At 40.0% G+C, this 19,124-nt stretch overlaps 1 long non-coding RNA gene across 10 annotated transcripts in view; it reads left to right on the top strand.

Moving 5' to 3' along the window:
• Window positions 1–19,124, top strand: part of LOC137853901 (uncharacterized) — a 203,351-nt gene that overhangs the window by 29,316 nt on the left and 154,911 nt on the right. Inside the window, exon 1 of one of the 10 annotated variants that reach the window (XR_011094814.1) lies at window positions 13,976–14,485. The exons of 6 other annotated variants lie outside the window; for them this stretch is intronic. This is a non-coding gene — a long non-coding RNA (uncharacterized lncRNA). Of the gene's footprint in view, window positions 1–13,975; window positions 14,486–17,723; window positions 19,045–19,124 lie in introns of those variants that run through there. 3 more of the 10 variants (XR_011094820.1, XR_011094817.1, XR_011094823.1) reach the window with 3 other exon arrangements.

Here is a 19,124-nt window from a genome sequence, read left to right as displayed (position 1 = left end):
AGTCAAGGCCAAATTTTGTCACCATGGGATATGCCCCTGAGAGGTTCAGCCAAAGGACTCAAACGTTGGAAGTTTTTCAGTTTCTTTTATTTCTTTTTCTTTTTCTCAACCAGTGTAAGATTAATTTATAGTGTTTAGGCAGGGGGAGAAGTTGGGGGATGGGGTCAAATTGGTGGCAAGCTGCCAAAATCTGCTTAACTTCTTTATCAAAAGAAAAATAAACTTTCATCTGCTTTTCTGATGTCTTTGAGTGTGAAAATGGGTGTGTTGCAAACTGAATGCAAAAGCTGCTGCACAGCAATGAATTTCAAATTCTAAAAGTTTATGAGACATTATTAAACCTGTAGTTATGGTAGTATGTTAGCAATTGCTGAGTTTTACTAGCCTTACTTGAGTTCACTTTAAAAAAAAGAAAAATCTCAGTGAACTGCTGCTGCTCTTGGTTTCCAATGGCCAATGTTCAATTGCTGCTTGGATTTCTCTGCTGATTGCTTCGATTTGCTGCTCAAAGGCCAACATGTAATTCACTCAGTCTGGTCCTGAGACTGATAGCAGTTTTTTAAAGTGCCATCTCCCTGTCTCAGTTTTTATTATTTATTTATTTAGATTGGTGTAAGGCCACTGCAGCTTGCTTTTCTATTGTGATTGTTAAGTGAGATGTGTCAGGTCTGCAATACAGACCTATTTTTTTTTTTTCCTCTTTCCACTTTGATCTAATTGTTGTAAAACTGCAATTTTTCAAGGATGCCAAAGCTCCCAAAATATTTTAACTCACACCTTGGTATCCAAATTAACCATTGGCTTAATAAGTTACCCAGTTACTGAATTTTCCTGGCTCTTCTGTCCATTTTAATATTTATATTCATAAGACTCCTTTAAATATGACCCTAGCTTTGGTCACTTTAGCTTTGCTAATCTTTAATAGTTAGGCTTAAACTTTGTCAGGTGTCTGCATCAAGAAGAATAAAAAACCAACAGCAACACTGTTTCAATTATATTTTAAGTATAATATATATATATATATATATAAAAGGCATTTTTAGTCAAGTATTTTGAATCAAAGACCTGACAAAGTCAGATATTTGGTTACATGGGTCAGAAATATATCTTTTTTATATTTACCCTAAAAATCTTCTGATATTTGATGAAATTATCATTTTTTCTTGGGGGGCGTGGTGTGTGTGTGTTTGTTTAAGAAATCCAAATCCAAATATACATGTATTTTTAGGAAAAAAAAAAAAAAAGAAGAGGTTGCAAAGCCCAAATGGAATAAAGCATTGACACTTTGGGTGTTGAAAATTTCAGTTTTGCCCAGCTATTTCCAGGTAATTTCTTGCTTGATGCTATGTTCTAACATGCTTTTGGATATTCTGTTATAAAGTTATTAGGAATATCAATGAAAATGGCAAGAAATCAATTTTTTTTTTCCTCAGAAGATTTAATGTAAGCATAGTTAAACAAACAAACCCCTCTGTCACATGTTGAATGTGAAAAAAAGTGAAGACAACACTGTAGAGTTGCTCGTGGTGGATGTGACAGAGTTGCAGTTGAACATGTAAGGGTTTTCCTAAATGTTAAGTCTGTCACAGGCAAAACAGTCTCAACTTGGGAAACTTTATTAATTTATTGCCAACTTTTAATTACTGATTTAGTATTGAGAAAATAATAATAATAAAAAAGACAAATAAATGAACACTTGGGGAAGCACCTGTCCTTTTTTTCCAGGCCTGGCTTTAGTCTGACGCCTCTCCTTCTCAGCCCTGTCACCACAGGCATCACCACAGCCTCTTGTGGTCCCCTTGGTGAGGTGATGGACTGCGCAGCAGGGTGGGGACACCAACCTAAGGGCTTCTCACTTGCTTTTCAGACTTCCCTGACAGACTGAAGTTTTGGGGTGCTCAGTTAGCAGGGCTTGGTGGTGAGCAGCCCAGGATCTCCTCCACACAGGTCCTCCGCTACCCACACCCTGCCATTTAGACTCAGTAGAAATTTAGGAATGTTGCCTAGCTTTATTGCTTCCTTAAGTATATTTCTTGTAAATGCAGGACATTTTAGAGAATATTTGCTTAGAGCATCTGAATATGAAGTCACGTAGATACGCACATTATTTGGAATTGGATTATGCTGAACCAAAAGTGCTTTTGTGCAAGGACATCTTGTATCGTAAGGGTGGGACAAGACATCTCATCATCAAGTGAATGCTAATGGAGCTTGCCATAATTAAATGTCTCTGACAAACCTGGAGACAATTTTCTAACAACAACAAAAAAAAATCTGAAGGCTTTTTGTTGTAAGAGTGTAAGTTGCTATTTGAATATTGGCATCTTCATTGGTATTGATAATCTGCTGAATAACTTGAGGTGAGAGCACTGTGGGTGAACATACCCTGAAATGCAAATCTCAGAAAACACATTCAGGTGTAGTATATTTGGTATGGATCTGATTCATTATTAACTTTTATATTTAAGCTGCTCCATGAAATTTTACTTTAGTAGACATTTGCTCCTTTTTTTTTTTTTTTTTTCCCTTCCCCAAATGTTACATATTAAGTATTGAAGAGCAAAAAAAGAATCAAATATCTTTTCCAATGTTTTCTGGTTCTGGGACTGAAAAGTTGCTCCAGCAGTTTTTTCCCTCTAAGTGTTAGGCACTGCTATTTGAAAACATAAGGAGAGAAGGAATAGGATGGCAGTGTCTGTTAAAAGCAGGGGCTTAGTGAAGAGAAAGGACTGTGCAAACAGGAGTATTATACTGTTTTCATCCTGTAACTTACTTTGTTATGTTGTTTTTTAAATACATTTTGAAAGAAAATAATATCCCTGCTTATATTTGAACTGCAGTCAGCTCTCTGTGCAAATGCCAATTGATGTGAGTGAGTTATGCCAGCAAGAAATAAAGATATAATATGTTATTTAAAAACCTCACTTGTCAGATAAAAGGGAAAATAATTTATTAGGATTATATCTTACTGTACCTTTGGAAAAAAAAAAAACAACATTAAAAATACAAACAGTGAAGAGAAAAGCATTGGGTGAAGAAGTACTGTTAAAAGAGCACATCTGTTTCAAATTCTTATTTGGAAAAAAAATCCCCACATATGTTTTTATTTTAAATTTGCATGTGTGTTGTTATCCTTGTGTTAACTATTAGCTAAATAAAATTATTGAGAATCCATTTTTCAGTGAAGTCTGGTTAGCAATATTTGTACACATTGTGAAAGAGATAATTTGAAAGCTAATTGAAGCTTTGTGAGGAACCAATTCCCTCCAGATTCCTTAATTTAAAATACCTGCCTTTTGTGTACCAGTATTAACCAAAACCACTATTTATTTTGGAAAAGAAATAATTTTACTATTCAGTTTGCATTTTTGACATGCCTTGCTGGAGTACAGCATTGCACAGAAGTATGTCACAAAGTTTGCTCCAGCCTAGCATACACAACTGTAGTGAGAACTGAATTGTGGAGGAAAACATTTGGTTTTGGTTAACGACATACAAGTATATAGCCATGATCAGTTAAGATAGCTATTTTTGATATACTCTTGTAAAGTTAATAAGCTTTCTACTGAATACATAGGGGAATCTCACACCCAACCTAGCCATTTGGCTATAAGTAGAAGTGAAATCCCACTGCCATTGAAATCAGTGGTAAAAAAAACATCACCTTTCTTCAGTGGATTTTATCTCACAGCCTTTGTATGGGTCTCCCCGTTTCAGTCTGAAATTTTATAATGATGTGTAGCGAATGAGTATTTGCATTATTTTCAGTTGCAAGGTCCCTGATGCTAGAAAAAACTACATGTGCAAATGTCTAGAGTCATCCACTTCTGCCTTTGTCACCAAATTAGGACCCTTGACCCTCTTCAAATTCAGTCAAGAAGGATGGAACAATTTAACCCACCTGGGATGTGATCAGCTGGAGGGAACTGCATTGTGCTCTACATATATATATATATGCTCTATACAGGTGGGATAAACCTGGCTGTAGAGGTGCCCATCACTCCTGCAGTCTCCCCTCAGGTGGTCAGGGGATACTGATCTCCTCTCTGTTACAGCTGCTCTCAGAAATAGTCATTGGACTTACTGTAAAACAGGTTAAAATCAAGGTGGGACTTCGCCAGTTAGTGGGTAGAGTAAGCCTGCTTGACGTGAACCAAGAAAGTCCACAGGTGAGAAGGGATTTTTACGGTGTGTCGCAGGAACCAGAAACACATTGGATGCTGGCTTTTGAATGAAAATAACTTTATGGACTCATTATGCTTCCTTCCCCACTGCAGAAAAGTCAATGATTCAATATCATTGCCTATGCCACTTTATTGCTCCAAAAAATAGTCATAAATAGTAGCAATAGAGTCATTAGAGAACTCTATTAAAACCATTGCTCTGCCTCTAACTGCTGCAGGAAAAGAAAAAGGCTTCTGGACCAAGGTTTTCTGTCCAAGATTTTTGCCCTTTGCAGAGACGAAGGAGGCTAAAAAAGAAATCCCTGTCTGTAGTTCTTGCCAAATAGGCATGGCTTCAGTATTTGGAGAGCCCCTCTCGGGAGGTCGGGAATGGTTTGATGTAGAAAGATTTATGGGCACTTAAAAGTTATAATGAAACTGTTATCTTTGCTCTCTCTGCTCTTTCTAAATCATATAAAATCAGGTGGTATGTACTCACAGTAGTATTAATAACTGTCAAGTCAGGTATAAAGCAAAAAAGATTCCTGACTTATGTAGAAATTAGAGCCGAGGCTGAAAACTGCTGGTGGAGAAGTGATTTTTGTGTTGTCTCCAATAGTGAGTGAGGTGCTGCTCTTGCAAATCATTTGCTGTAAGAAGACCTCGTGCCAAGTCTCATTAACTTCGGCAGGAGCTTCATGAGCGCTTGGGGATCCTGCCATTCAGAGCAATTTACGTGACCGGGGCCCAGATGGAGAAAGAACATTTTGTTCTGGAGGGCAAGGTTGGGAGCTGCTGGCAGCAAGAGCAGCAGAGGGAGAGAAGCAGGGCAGGAGTGAAGGGGAGATAGAAAGATGTTAATGCAATCACATGTTAATGCAATCACCACTGGAAGAGATCTCTTGGTTTCAAAAACCAACTGAAATACTTTTATCTGTTCTCCCCTCTTTCTTTCAGTCAATGAGATAGGTGTTGTTGAAAAACTTGTTTGTAGGGTGAGTTTCTTCTTTTCTCTCACCCCCTTTAATGAGAGTTTTGCTAATGTGGTATAAGTGTGTGGCATTAATAATCATTAAAAAGTGTCTACAAGTTTGAGAAGTTTGATTGAAAACAGAAGTGTGTGTGATTTTGTGCGTTCGAAGTCAATACACAATCTATTTGTGCTATACCACAGTATACCATAAATTTGTTTTAAATGACCTTTTGTAACACTCAGAGACTTGCTGTTTCAACTGTCTTCCCCTCCACCCCCAATGGCTAAACACTTTTTATCTCTCTTTCTGAAATCTTATTCTGTGCTCCATATGTGTGAGCTCTCCTTTTGAAAACTTGCAATTAATTTTTATGGTTAATTTTTATGTTTGGTGTAAACAGGAAGCATGGAATCCAGGTCAGTCAGCTTGAATCCATGGGAAAATGCCCCTAAGATTAATTTATGATGGATGAGATTGATGCTGAAAAGACTGACTTGGTTTATTTAATTACATTTGGAGAATGAAGCTGAGGACTTGACAGCACCAAATGGAGGTGGGCACAGCAAACCCCAGTTCTTGGCAATCTTCGCTCACAGCTTTGTCCATGCAGCTTTTTAGTGATTGGTAATATGCTGCTCTTTGGCAACTCCTGAACAAAATCATGAATTAATTTTGCACCCAGGGGAGAGTACAAATCACTGGTGCAATGCTGTTGATGGTGTTTATTTTTTGGGAGTTTCAGTAGTGTGAAGAAGTGATTGTGAAATGAAGACTTGGAGAGGGAGGAACAGGAGAAGACTTCCTAACAGGAAAAAGAGTAGCAAAGGCAGGGAAAGAGGATACATCTTACCACCATGCCCAAGGAAGAGTGGAGATTTTGAAAGCTCAAGACTGGGTACTGCTTCACCTGTGGAGAGCATGTGTCCTTGACAGGGATTTCTCCTTCCATGTACACCATAACTGCTTAGTGCTAGGTGGGCTACAGTCTGCTGGCAACAAAAGGATGTTAGCAAACCCATTTCTGTTTGTCCTCTGAATTATCTTTAAGCTTCTATGATGGTGTAATTTCTTTTTATACCATTAATGAATCAATTTTTTGACTGTAGTGTCAGAATAGCTCTCATATACATTAGCACGAGAACTTCTTTGAGCGAAAGCTTTAAGTGCTGCCCCTTCTCATTTGGCTAATGAAGGGAATGACTAATGAAATGAGTTCACACAATTTCATTCAATTTGAGTTTTAAAATGCTTAGCTACAAAAGTGCTAAGAATTTTCATTTCTGGAAAAAAAAAAAAAGGATGACTCAGAACAGAGCTCCTAGTTCAAACTTACTGTAGTGATTTTTTTTTGTTTTTAAGCTTTGTTTCTTTTGTTGGTGTAGGAAAATGTAAGAGCTTCTGAAAATATTTTTCTGTTTGAAACAAAGGGAGCTGTGTTTCTGGGTTAGGGAATGCTGGTGCTGTGTCTTTGTATGGGATCTTGACACTCTGGATCTATCACAGGAAAAAACAAGGCTTTGGCATTGAATTAATAGTGCTAGAAACCTACCTTCTGAGTCATCAAAATTCAGTTTGGAGTAAAAGGAATTTTCTTCGGCTTAAATACGTGATTGTTTTTTCCTATTTGTATGTTCAGCCAAATTTCAGAAACAAAGGCATGCATAAGTGCTAGCATTTTGTCATGTTTCAGATGGTGATTGTGTAAAGTTCTGTTGCCTGCTCAAACGGCATTTCCATATGCAAACACGGCAATGTGCATGGCCACTTAGGTGTTTACAAGCATACAGTGTGTGTGTACATGGCTATGCAATGGTACACAGACTTTGGCCGCGGAAATGTTGTCAATAAAGTGCAAAACCATAGATGTATACATAAGCACATTCCCTGCTTATTAGCAACCTGCCATAAACCCCTGTTGACATAGCTATTGGTTGTGCGTAATCATCATGCGCATTTTTAACTATCACGTTAAGATTCCCAGTTTCTTGTAAAATCAGTCACTACAGTATTTTCTTTTTTTATTAATACCTGTGTGTATGAGGTGTCTGACAGAGTTATTATCCACTTTGGTGATGAAAAACTCCTGCTGAGGTCCAGGAGAACAGGATTGCAAAGACCAGCATGATGTCTGTCTTATAAAGCGCTCATTCTTCTGACTGACCATCTGTGTGTGAAAAAGGACTGCTATTACGCAGCAGTAGTTCTGTTGAGTTTGGCCTTGATTTCTTTTTTCCAGATTCTGCCCAGCAAAGAGGGAGGGAGAGAAGGGAAAAGAGAATTTCATTGGGGAGTGGAGGAGGGTGGGGGTGGAGGGAAGGAGGGCTGAAAGCTTAAAAAATGAGCAACTGGTAGAAGAGTACAGTAAAGTCAGTGAATAATTTTACTGTCCTGGTCTAGGAGGTTGGGAACATGCCATGTAAAACAATAACATCTTCCAAGTGAGAAAGGCAGAGAGGGAGGGGAAAGTTAGGGTGCAGAGTGGGGAGGGGACTGGAGGCGAGAGGGGGATTGGATCCTTGAGTACAGTCACTGCCAGTTCTTGGATCAGTTACTTTTTATTTTTCTTATATACATATATTTTTTTCATTAAATATTTGACACTGAGTCAATGCCCAGGATATAAAATCTGTACTAGGCTGTTGCCATTGCTCGACAAATAACATTACAGGTAGGCTGCTGGCTTCAGGTTTTATCCAAATAAATCATTATTGCTTCTTTGGAGCCTTACGGACCTCACTTCTCTGAAGTTGTTGTGCGGCACTGATGGAGATCTGGAGGCAGGGCTCCAGGAAAGATGTTAGGGCTGCCATGTGATTTGGCCTGGAACTTTTTTAATTTTCCTTCTGTCTGTCTACTGAAAATGTTATCCAGGGGGGTTTTAAGGCTTCATAGATTTATCCGTGTTTTCTAAAGGTCTAGTAGGCTTATCAATTCGGACACCTCCTGCCCGTTTGCTCTGAGCCAGGACTACAGCGCGTGTCTGGGATTTTGGCACAGAGGGCTTCTTGGTCAATGTGCTGAGCTGCTGGGAAAAATTTGTGAAACTGTGTGTGAGTTGCTCAGCTACTAGGTGCCTTGGCAAGGAGTGTGCTGCTTCAGGAAGCTTTGGGTAAACCTACAGAGCCTTTCCAGCCAGCCTGTTTTCTATGCCTGGTTAGACAGGGGTGTGTTGCAGGAGTGTTGGCCTTCACGTGTGCCATGGAGGACAGAGGAGGCTTTCAGGGCACAGAGGCCCAGAACAAAGGGCTGTCAGCTTGCCGTTGGAGAAGACTTCCTGTCCTGGTGGAGATTGTATATGAGGCTTGGGCAGTGGCCACCCGCAGCCTGGGTTTGGGCTCACATGAATACAATTATTGTGGTATCTTGCAGACATCTGGTTTGGAGCAAACTGATGGTGTGACTGAATGTGGCCCTTAGTTCTTCATTTAATTAGAAGTTAAACTCCAACAGGTCTGATGTACCATCTGGTGAGAAGATGTACTGTGTGTGCTCCTGGCTGTGCCCCTCCTTTTCCCCCAGCATCAACGCACCGGGGACAGCGACACCGGGCTGCTGGTAGATTTCATGCCTTTCTTTCATCAGTGGCTGAGCGTGTCCCAAGAGACGTTTCTCTGAAAAATTGCAGCAAACATGAGTCTCAGCTGCCAGTTTAACTGGTAGTTTTTTTCTGGAGGGTGTGGAATTGTACCAGGCTCTGGGCTTCTAGTGCAAGAGGAGGGATGGGGCTAAAAACCCAGAACACTATTGGGGATATTGGATTTGAGCATTTGAGCCAGTGGTGATAAAAAGCAAGCCCCAGATAAACACTGAACTGGTCTGAAGAAAACAAAAAACAAAACAAACAAACAAAAAAGCCAACCAAGAACATCAAAAAAGTGAGGGGTGGGAAGGGAGAGGGAAGAGGAATCTGAGCTTTCTGCATAAGGTCTTTTCATAAACAGCTAACATATACCATAGCGTTTACTGAGACACAGCAATGAGGTATGGAAGAGAAACACGTTTGCTTTACTAACTCATAACCCATGTCAGTTAAGAGGTATTTCATGCTTTTATGAGGATGGATGTGGCAAGCCTCCAAGAAATGGGTGAAAATGATGTAGAAAACACTTCCCCAGTTAGCTAGAATGTTGTAATGATGAAGGAATGGTAATCACAGGAGGGGGAAGTTACTGACACAGGTCTGTTCCGTGTCATTCAAAAATGATCTAAAAATGATCTAAAAATGGGAAGAATAGTGAAAGTACAAGATTTGCTAATAATACATGATACAAAACTATTCAGGAAAATCTAAAATCAAGTCAACCATGGGGAGTTGTAGGCACTATTATGATGCTGAATGGCTGAATCTGATCACAGGTTATTTTTTTATCTCAGTAAATGAAGAGTGAAGAAACTAGTGCAAATTATACTTATTCCATGACATGCAGGAAATAGATATACCCATTTTGGGGAGAAGCATCTCAGGTGTCATTATGGACTGCTCTGACAGTCAGGTAGCATTTGGTAGGAAGGAAATAGAAGTCAAAGCACAGAGCATTATGCCACAGTGCAGTCATACCTAGTCTTCTGCATTCAACTCTGGAAATCTTGTCATTGAAAAATGCAAAGGATTTTTAAGAAAAACTGCAGAGATGGATCATAAAAATGCTATGGAATGCCTTCTACCTGACAAAAAGCTTGACAGGCTCCCTAGGCTGGAAAACACTGCAGGCAAGGGATGATCATTGCCTCTAAAAGCAATGAGGGTGAATGAAGAATAGAAAAGGTGAATAATAGATGGAATTCTCTATACAGAATTTCTCATTCAACAGGAGCTACAAACACTCATTTAAATTCTCAGATAGCTGGTTTTAGTCAGGCAAGTGGAAGTGTGATTAAGTCATGGACTCCATTGCCACAAAATATTTTCCTGGACAAAAGCATAAGCAGATCAGAAAAGTGTTAGGCAAATTTGAAGACGATGGGTTTGCAAGTAGCTATTAAACATGATGGTGCAGATGCAAACTTTCTTAGTAAGTCCCTAAGCTGGTACCTTGCTGGTAGCTGGATGAATGTAGCAGGGAAAGTGTTACTTCTACATACACTTTTTAGATTGGACTGCATGCTCCTTCAACAGTTCCTAGATTATGTATCGTGTTTTTCCCCACTTGCTAGCATAAGAAATGACCGAGAGAATACTCGTCAGCCTGATGCAGGTGGCAGAGCACATTGCTGAGTGAATGGGGAGGATGTTTCTGCAGAGCTTTGTGAGGAGGTGAGCTCCTCACAGCATGCCAAGAGAACAGTGGTCGTGGCCAGGGTGCACATGCCCCTCTCTGGCTTTCCAGGTGGAGGGGATGATGGAAAGTACTACAAGGCAATGTGCTCTTCATTTAGCACAGTTCATCAGTCTCAGTCCCAAAGGTGATTGAAAACACATTTTTACAACAGAGAAAATGAATGGCCACAGTTAACTGCATAGATGGGAATCTGCTCTGGGAAAGCGAACAAAGGCTGATCAGAGGGTTGTGTTCTTGTTGATAGTGTGGCTGCTGATATTTTTTTCCATATCGGTGTCAAAGAGGGAAACCAGCAGCTCCTATGCCAACGAGAGGCCTATCTGCTATGAATGTCAGCACTTTGTAAACTACTTCACTCTACTCCCTGTCTCTTCCCTTCACCACTAAGCCCCTGCTTTAATAAAAGTTTTGGATGGATAGAGATTCCCTGCAAGACTGAAATGTGCCATGTAGATGTACTGCAAGTGTGTAGAAGAACAGAGCGTCCTTTTACCATGTGCTCCGGGTTCCACTCACAAAACTCTTATGGTAAAAAAGAGTAAGAAAGACTGAGTGAGAGAAGACAGGTGAAAAAGTAAACATGCTCTGAGTCAGACATAAAAGCTAATAAGAAAAGAGGGATCACCAAAACACTTGATAAGTCCATGTGAGTAGTCTCGAACTTTGAGTGTAACTTAATGAGTTGTGCTGAGGTTCTGAAATGCTTAATGCATTTTAGGTGGTTGTTTGCTTTTTTCCTTTTTGTTTCACTTCTGATTTCAGTCCAAAAGTGGAAGAGCAGGAAATCCCCAAGGAAAGGCAGTTCTGGAGATTTCCAGCTCATTTTGGGGCTCTAGAGATTCAGATAGTTTGGGTAAACCTGTGAACTTTTGGATGTTTATCTGAACTGAACCTGAACTCTAAATCTTCTAAGGATCACCCGGCTAAGTCAAAGGGAGGAAGGCCTATAATGATAATTTTAATGTTCTTTTCTCATTCAGGCATGGATATGACCCTCCCCAGCCTCCTGGGAATTTCTGTGTGCTGCATTAAACAAAGGAAAAGCTAAATAGTGTGTATCACATATGCACAATTAAACATTGTACGCACCATTACAGTTTCAGCTGCTATACATCCCAGTTGCTAGTTGCTGTCTTTGGAGGAGGATTTAGCTAGAAAACAGATGACTGTTTCCAACCTGACATTGCCTCTTATGATATCTGTCTTTCTTGTCAGTTGAAGAAAACTCTAGAAACAAAATTACTATGCTATAGGGAGCAAAACAATAAAAAGAAAATTAAGCTCATTAGCACTATATAAAGTATGTGTTTATTTTATTCCATTGAATTTTTAGAAATGAAAATAGTAACTTTTTCCTTGTCTGACCTTATAACTATAGCATCTGAGTTTTTGATGTTTATCTGTGGAGACCTCTGGGCAATAGGGAGCAGTTTATAATCTCTCTTCCATGGAAAAGAATTCTGAAGCACCAAAGATGCTATCATAACCTTCTTGATGTCAAAAGCAAAGCACTAGCTGATTTTTCTTGCAGATTTTACTAGAAGCAGTTAATATAAGAAATTCATAGCAGAGGTAGTAATGAAGTCAAGATTTTCATCTACTTTGTCAAACTGTCCGCACATACCCCATCATCTACCATGGTTATCACTGGTTCAAATTTGTACTCTTGTGTCAAACGTAAGGAAGCCATTATACCTTCCCTGCTTGTTCTCCAGCTGTCATATCTCCTATCCTTTTGCAACTGTTTCAGGGATAACAGTGGTCTTACACTTATTAACAAATGTGCAAGGTGAAAACAATGGGTCTGTGTTCTAGTCCCCTTCCAGATTCAAGAAAAATAATGGCTATAACAAAATTTCCTTGGTGAATCTACAAAGTAGATTGGCAGCAAGCTGGAAGAGGCAGCATGCTTTATTGTTGAGGTATGGCAGTATGGTTACCTCTGCTCCTGTCACCTGCCTTGGGACAACATGCAATGACAACAATTAGCAGCCTTCCTCCAGTCTGTGGGGAGGGTAAAGTGACCACTCGGTTAGTGACCACTCTCTGGTGGTGCCTGAAGTTATGAGGGATAAATCTGAAGCTTATTTCCCGAATGCCTTCCCAAGTTATACTTTTAATGTTTATGACTGTGTTACCACAACAGTAATAATTTGTGCCTTTTGAGCTGCCTGCCACTGCGGGGGAAGTTCAGAAGAGCTCATTTTGTTTTCAAGGGAATGAGGAAGCCATCAGCTGTCACTTTGGACTCCTGGGTTTTCAGCAGAGCTTGGTGTTCAGTAGGGGCATGGGCTCTCATCAACTTTTCTCTGTGGGAGTGGATGCACGTTGAGATCTCCTCAAAACTTGAGGACTGCTGCTAGGTTCCTCGGGCATATAAGATGTCTGTTGTGGCATTTAGACCAGGCTCAGTCACAGATTTTTGACAGGACTCTCAAATCAGAGTTAATTTATGCTTTCAGAGTTAATTTATGCTTTCAAACAGGAACTATGTGGGCTTCAGTGACTTTGCAGGACTTCCATATTATTGATATTTGGATAGTTTTCTGTTTTCCTGTGCCTGTGGATCCATGCAGGCACAAAGTCCACAGATATGAAGCTACAAGAATCGCAGCTTAAGGAACGATTTTCATCAGTCTTTGTGAACAGAGATTTTGGGTTTGGCATACTTCCCTTGCACATCTTCACATGGCACTCAGTCTTTCTTCCTGAAGATCCTAGGAACATTGTAGTGGAGCATTTTTTTTTAATTTATTTTTTTTTTCCCCCTAATGAAACCACCGAAATGAAGCACTGAAGGAGAGAAAGATATTAAAGAACAAATCTTGCAGAGGTAACAGCTTAGGAGAAACATCCATGCCAGCAGGATGGAGGAATGCCACCTGGTATGTGCAACTGTGTTTACACAGCAAATCAAAGAAGATTAGCTACTATACACAAAGTCCAAGCAGATCTGAACCAGGGGAATTATACTTATTCAAGGGATATAGCACAGCGATCTTTTTATGATCAAAGATTGCTTTGGGGCCTTTCCCACAGATTGAACACTTAGCCTCTTCTTGAGATATAACTGTAAAACTGATTTAAGTGTTCACTGTCTTGAAACCTTTTTAGTTTATCCCAATTTGCATCTTTTCTCTTTTCTCCTAGTATTTATAATATTTATTTTGCCATCCAAATAATGGTTATGACCTTCTTCTGAAGGCAGAGTATTTGATGTATACTTACAAAATTGAATACTTGAAAAAAATATTTATATTCAAGTCTTGTGATATCTGTTATTCTGGAAACATTTCACAGAGGTTTCACTGAACACGGGTCACCATCTGCAGTAAGATTCTAGCGCTGATGCTGCTTTATCTCAGAGAGAAAGAGAAACCAAGCAATAAAATGGGATTATCAGTGGAAATGAAAACATTCAAAGGAGTGGAGCATAAGAATAAGCAGTCTCTCACACCCTCAAAAGAGGGTCTTTCAACTGGGGCTTCAGATAAGGAAAAATTTCCACTGGAGGTGCAATTAGGAGAAATAATTGGGTCAGTTGAATGCTGGGTCAGTTGACCTGGACCTCGTTGCCTCTTAGGGCTGATTCTGTACTGAGCTACTGGCTCAGCGGAGCAAAGAGCGTGACTATATGTGGTCTTTGCGGAGCTCTGATTCATCTCTTTCTGAATCTGAGTGCAACAGGCTGAAGCACAGACTATTAATATTGCCAGACCATAGGGGAGCCAAGATCTAGATCCAGATGAGGATCTATACAGCGTGGTTTGGATCCTGCTCGTCCCTTGAGCACTGCAGCACACCATCTCACTTTTGCTTTCCCTTGTTTCTCATATTTGTGAGTCATGCAATTCTGTCGACTCACAGCCTGGTGTTTTCTCTCCTGGTGAAGTCTGAGAACGATGATTAAAGTCTTATGGTCTGTTATTCCATGAGTTGCCATGGAAATGAGCTTGAGGTTGCAGATTTAGTGAAGTATCCTATCTTGTGAAACAAAGGAGGGAAGGAGGAAAGTGATGCTGTGGGCCAGAAGCCTCATGTGAGAGTCTGTTGCCTGAGATCAGCCGAGGTCAGTCTGACTGTCTTGGTACTTGCTATTTTGTCTTACAGCATGTCAGGAAACCTCATTAGGATCTGTTCTGATTAAGAATTGCTTGTTACTTAAATACAGATTTTAGAGCCTCATTTTCTATGTCCTTTGAAAATAATGACTGTGAAATTTTGGTTGTTTAGTAACTGAAACTCTTTTACTTGCAGAAAAAGGAATAAAATATGCCCCAAACCTAAAATTCAAGAAAATCTGAGAAAAGTACCAATTCTCTCCTTATTAGTACAGGAAGCAGTGGATGTCCAGAGAGGAGTATAAAAACAGAGCATTATTAGAATGATCTTTCATTGTTAAACTGTTGAAATAACCGGTAATCTGCTGTCTAGGGACTTCCCATTACAGAGATTGTATCTTCACCTTTTTGTTTTATGCCAGTGGTCCTTGCTTCCTTCATATTTAGTATGATCCAAAATTATCCAACATATTGCAGGCTGGAAGAAACACCTCTGCACAAAGTTGTTAGAAAGGGTGGTGCAATCTCTGAACAGCCAGTATTGTTTCCTAGTTGGTGATACTGCCAAGTGTGTAGGAAACGAAATTCTTCCTGTACAAGCATTTCCTATAATTTGTACCTTAATTTCCACTATGCTGAGTAAAATCACTTCCTGTCCTGGGGTGGTCTTTGTTTTCTCTTTGGGTGTATGAAAAGGCTGGAAAATGATATGGATTGATCAGGATTGTCCTTTTCCAGAACTCTGTGCCGTGTGACCTGAGGGATTGTGCTGGGAATTTCCCCCCTCATATCTGAGCCCTGTGTATGATTTATAGGAGAAGAATGGAAGTCCTGACGTTTGCAACACAGAAATGTCTATTGCTTATTTCCCAGTAGAACTTTTGAGTTAAAAGATTTAGATGCTTTTCTTTATTAAATGGCGTGTATACTTCAGTGTTTTCAACTCAAAGCCCATCAACATATCTTCATATTTTGTCAAGGGGCCCAGCTGCCAATTCTCAGTGGAAGTGCTGTTAGCAGTGGTGGTAATCCAGCATGGTGGTCTGAGGAAAGGATAGGAGCCAGACGTTTGCATTCAGGCTCCAGTTTTCCCCTGTATTTGGCTACAGTCACTGAAACCAAAAGTTTAAAAAATAAAAACCAAAACAAAACAGTATCTGCTTTGTGATAAATAAGCTGGTCGCTCCAAAATCAGATCCCTCCCTCTTTTGAAAATGTTTCTTACCTTTGTGTCTCTGTTTCTTGATCTGTCAAGTCTCAGTGGTGCTGTATTTTTTAAAACAAACTTGGCTTTTTGATAGATGGTTTCAGTGCAGTGGTTAAATATGAGAACATAAATGTGTGGATGGCAGATTAGGTTGTTAATTTTGGTCTGTAATTGCAAACTGAGAGTAGAGAAGGAAAAGTTGTACAAAACCAGATTATGTATTTGAGACTTGAATCGCTGCCATTAAATCTCCATCTCTCTCTCTGTTATGCAAACATGACCCCAGACCTCATATTATCTGCTCTGGCTTCCAGCTCATCCCCACTGGCACCACAGTGGCATTTGGCAGCTCCTGAGGTGGGAGAGGGAGCTGAACGTGTGCTGCGTGGTGTCCTGCAGCTCTGCCCCAACACAAAACACACTTCCCACCTCCAAGATGCTTTTTCATGTCTTCCCCTTCTGAGCTTTTGCTCTTCCCCAGCCTTCACAGGATGGTGCTCCCTTTTCTATCAGAAAAGTTTATGTTCTGATTGCTAATTTTAACCTGGTTATTGTTTGTGAAACCAATAATTGGAAAAAGTCAGTTATTGGTTAACAGCTTTAGTGGTAAATCAGTTCCAACAGCTCTTTGCTGCTGCTAGCATGAATCCACGTGCTTCTCAGCTAGAAGCTCTCGTCTCTCTCTCCTCCTCTCTCCCTGAGATCCTTTGCTGGATCCATATGGTGTTGAGGATGTAAGCACTTCAGAGGAGTGTTTCAATATACAGTTATGATTCTAATTTTTGGCGTCAGCTTTTTATTACAAGTTGTTGCCTGGCTGGAGGCGTGAGAGAGTGGGAGCAGAGAGGGCTCTCTACCATGTGTGAAGCAGGGAGACGGCAGGCAGCAGTAGCAGAAACAATACAATTGAATTTCTCTGGAGCATGAAAATGGGGCCTGGAGCAATCCCTTGGCCCATGCTCTCTTCGAGAGATCCTACCTATCCCCTGATTGATATGTTGGTAGCTCTGGGGTTTTTCGTGTGGGCCATGACAGTTCTGCTTGGAGGAAGGGTTAGAATTTCAACCACAATAAATGTTGCAGCTCAAGTGAGTAGCATGCAAAGTGTTTTGGTCTGGCATGAAGTATAAAATCCAAACCTCTGTTTTAACATAAAGTCTAGCCTAGGTACCAGTGATCGTTATGTACCCTGTCTTCAGTTTGGTTTTCTTGTAGGTCTAAAAATGTAATGAAAATGTAAGCAGATGTGTTTTTTATGAACAAATAGAGAATAAATATCCTGATAGGCAGGTTTTTTTTTCTGTTTTATGTTAGGCAGAAGTTAATACTCACACATAAAAACAGTAAATGCCAACAAATTTTCGAACAAAACTCTAGTAATAACTGTAGGAGATTGTGAGAAAGTATCAGAGACATAGAGTAAAATTTTCTGCCTAGCACTTACAAAATGCAGAGATGCAAAAATAAAACTGAACTCAAAAAAAAAAAAAAAAGATGTCAAGGACAGATATGCTCAGGTTTAGGCTCTGATCTGAGGTGTCTTCTGTAGCAGCCTCAGATACTATCAGACATTGCTGCCATATATGCACAGCTCCATGTGCAACTCTCCCTAACAAAGTGCTGATGCATCATGGTTGGTAGGAAAAACAGAATAATGGTGATTTCCTGGGACACAGAGGGAGAAAAAACATCAGACTAACTTAGCACAGAGGCAGGTCTGATCCCGCTGCAGTTACTAATTTCTAGTCCAGCATCGTCCCTGCTAACCATAACCTGGCCACTTTTGAGATTGAACAGGTCCCTGAGTACCACATTGTTCCATTCTCTAAGTTCTGCTGGGCTTCTAAAAGGAATTACAAGACCTAGGGCAGTCCTGTTGGTGGGCTGAGGGAAAGGGCACAGGCGTGCCCTGGGGAGGTGGCTCAAGGCTGGATTTCCTGGGCTTTAGCATGCTGAAGCAGCTGGATGGAGGCTCCTGAGGGGCAATAGTGGAGGTTGGAAGTTCCCAGTGAAGTGGCAGTGCCAGCTGTGTGTGGGTTGGATGTCTTATTCTGAGGTGCTTACATCTCCACACAAGCTACACGGGGAAAAGAGGTGCCTAAATGAGAGCTAGAGATTCCACTTGGGGGTCAGGAGTGAGGTAGACTGCGTGTTCTCATGTATTGTGCTTGCCTGTAAGAGAAGGCTTTGTGGTTTGTTAAATTTTGGATGAGTTTTGGACCTTCCTGAAAGTAGTCAGGGAACAAATGAGTGTACAGAGTCCTTCTGAAGGAGAAAAAGATGGAAGTATTCCATGGAGATGTATTAAAGTAAATCCAGAAGTGAACTGATGACTTTACAACCCTCAAGCAAAGTATTCCAGATCGTTTGTCTTGTGCAACGGGATCATGCATGAAATATGAAGATGTGTACATGACCTTCTTTTAAACTGCTGTGATTTACTGCTGCCAGAACGATGAGAGAACGAAGATGAGTATATGAAGAAATCAGTGTTATGTGGGATTGCAAAATGATGCTAGGTCTGATGAATCCTCCTTGAAATCCTGTAGCCACAAGAAGTCTATTGCTTTGCTCAGATGTTTCAGGGTGGATATCTGATTTGGAAAGGCTTTAGCTCTCTAAATGATTTTCAGGAAAGTGGTGTTTGCCGTTTTTTAGTATGTGTTTATCTTTTATGCAATCTTCTGAATGGACATAGTGTTTTTGTTGTTGTTGTTGTTTTAATATTTCTGAAAACAGGAATGTTTTAATTTCCCGAAGCAGCATAAAAATAGTAAAATTTACATTTTTCAGGTTATTCAGCAACCTTTATTTGCCTTGCATGGCTAAATGTGATTTTGTTTAAAAACTACTCTACTTTAATTAATACTTTTCATTCATATTTATAATTTGACATGTTTCTCCTATTTTCCTTAGCCTTCTCAACACCTTTGTTCTGTGGCTGCTGTCTTCAGATTGTAGTTCTGAAGCAGGCAAAGAAATAATGGAGGGAACCAAAAATTTTGGCTTTGTTTCTTCAGAAGATGCCATTAATCTACTGAAGTAAAGAAAAAAAAAAACAAAACACATATATTTTGAGCTAAAAAAAAAGGCGGTGGGGGGGGGGACAAGACAGTATAGACTTAAAATTATAATACAGTTGTGTTCAAGACAGGACCGTAACATGACTTCTGGTTTTCATTACCTGTCAACATTTCCTGCAGTGCAGGAATAAATGTATCTGATATTTACAACTTTTTTTTTTTTCTCCTTTTCTCTATGTGCTTTTGTGAACAACTAGTGCAACAAGTGGCATGCCTGAAACCTCGAGATGCCTCAAGTAGACATTGTTTTCCAAACATACTGAGTTCTCAGCATCAGGTCTGTTGAGTGAGTCAAGCCAGGGGTCCAAAATCACAGGTTGCTTTTGAAAATCTTTAATGGGCTTTGACCTAACCAGT

The sequence above is a fragment of the Anas acuta genome, chromosome 3 (assembly GCF_963932015.1).
Source record: "Anas acuta chromosome 3, bAnaAcu1.1, whole genome shotgun sequence".
Taxonomy (NCBI): domain Eukaryota; kingdom Metazoa; phylum Chordata; class Aves; order Anseriformes; family Anatidae; genus Anas; species Anas acuta.
The sequence above is the reverse complement of the archived record's forward strand: the minus strand, read 5'-3'. Positions and strand labels throughout refer to the sequence as shown.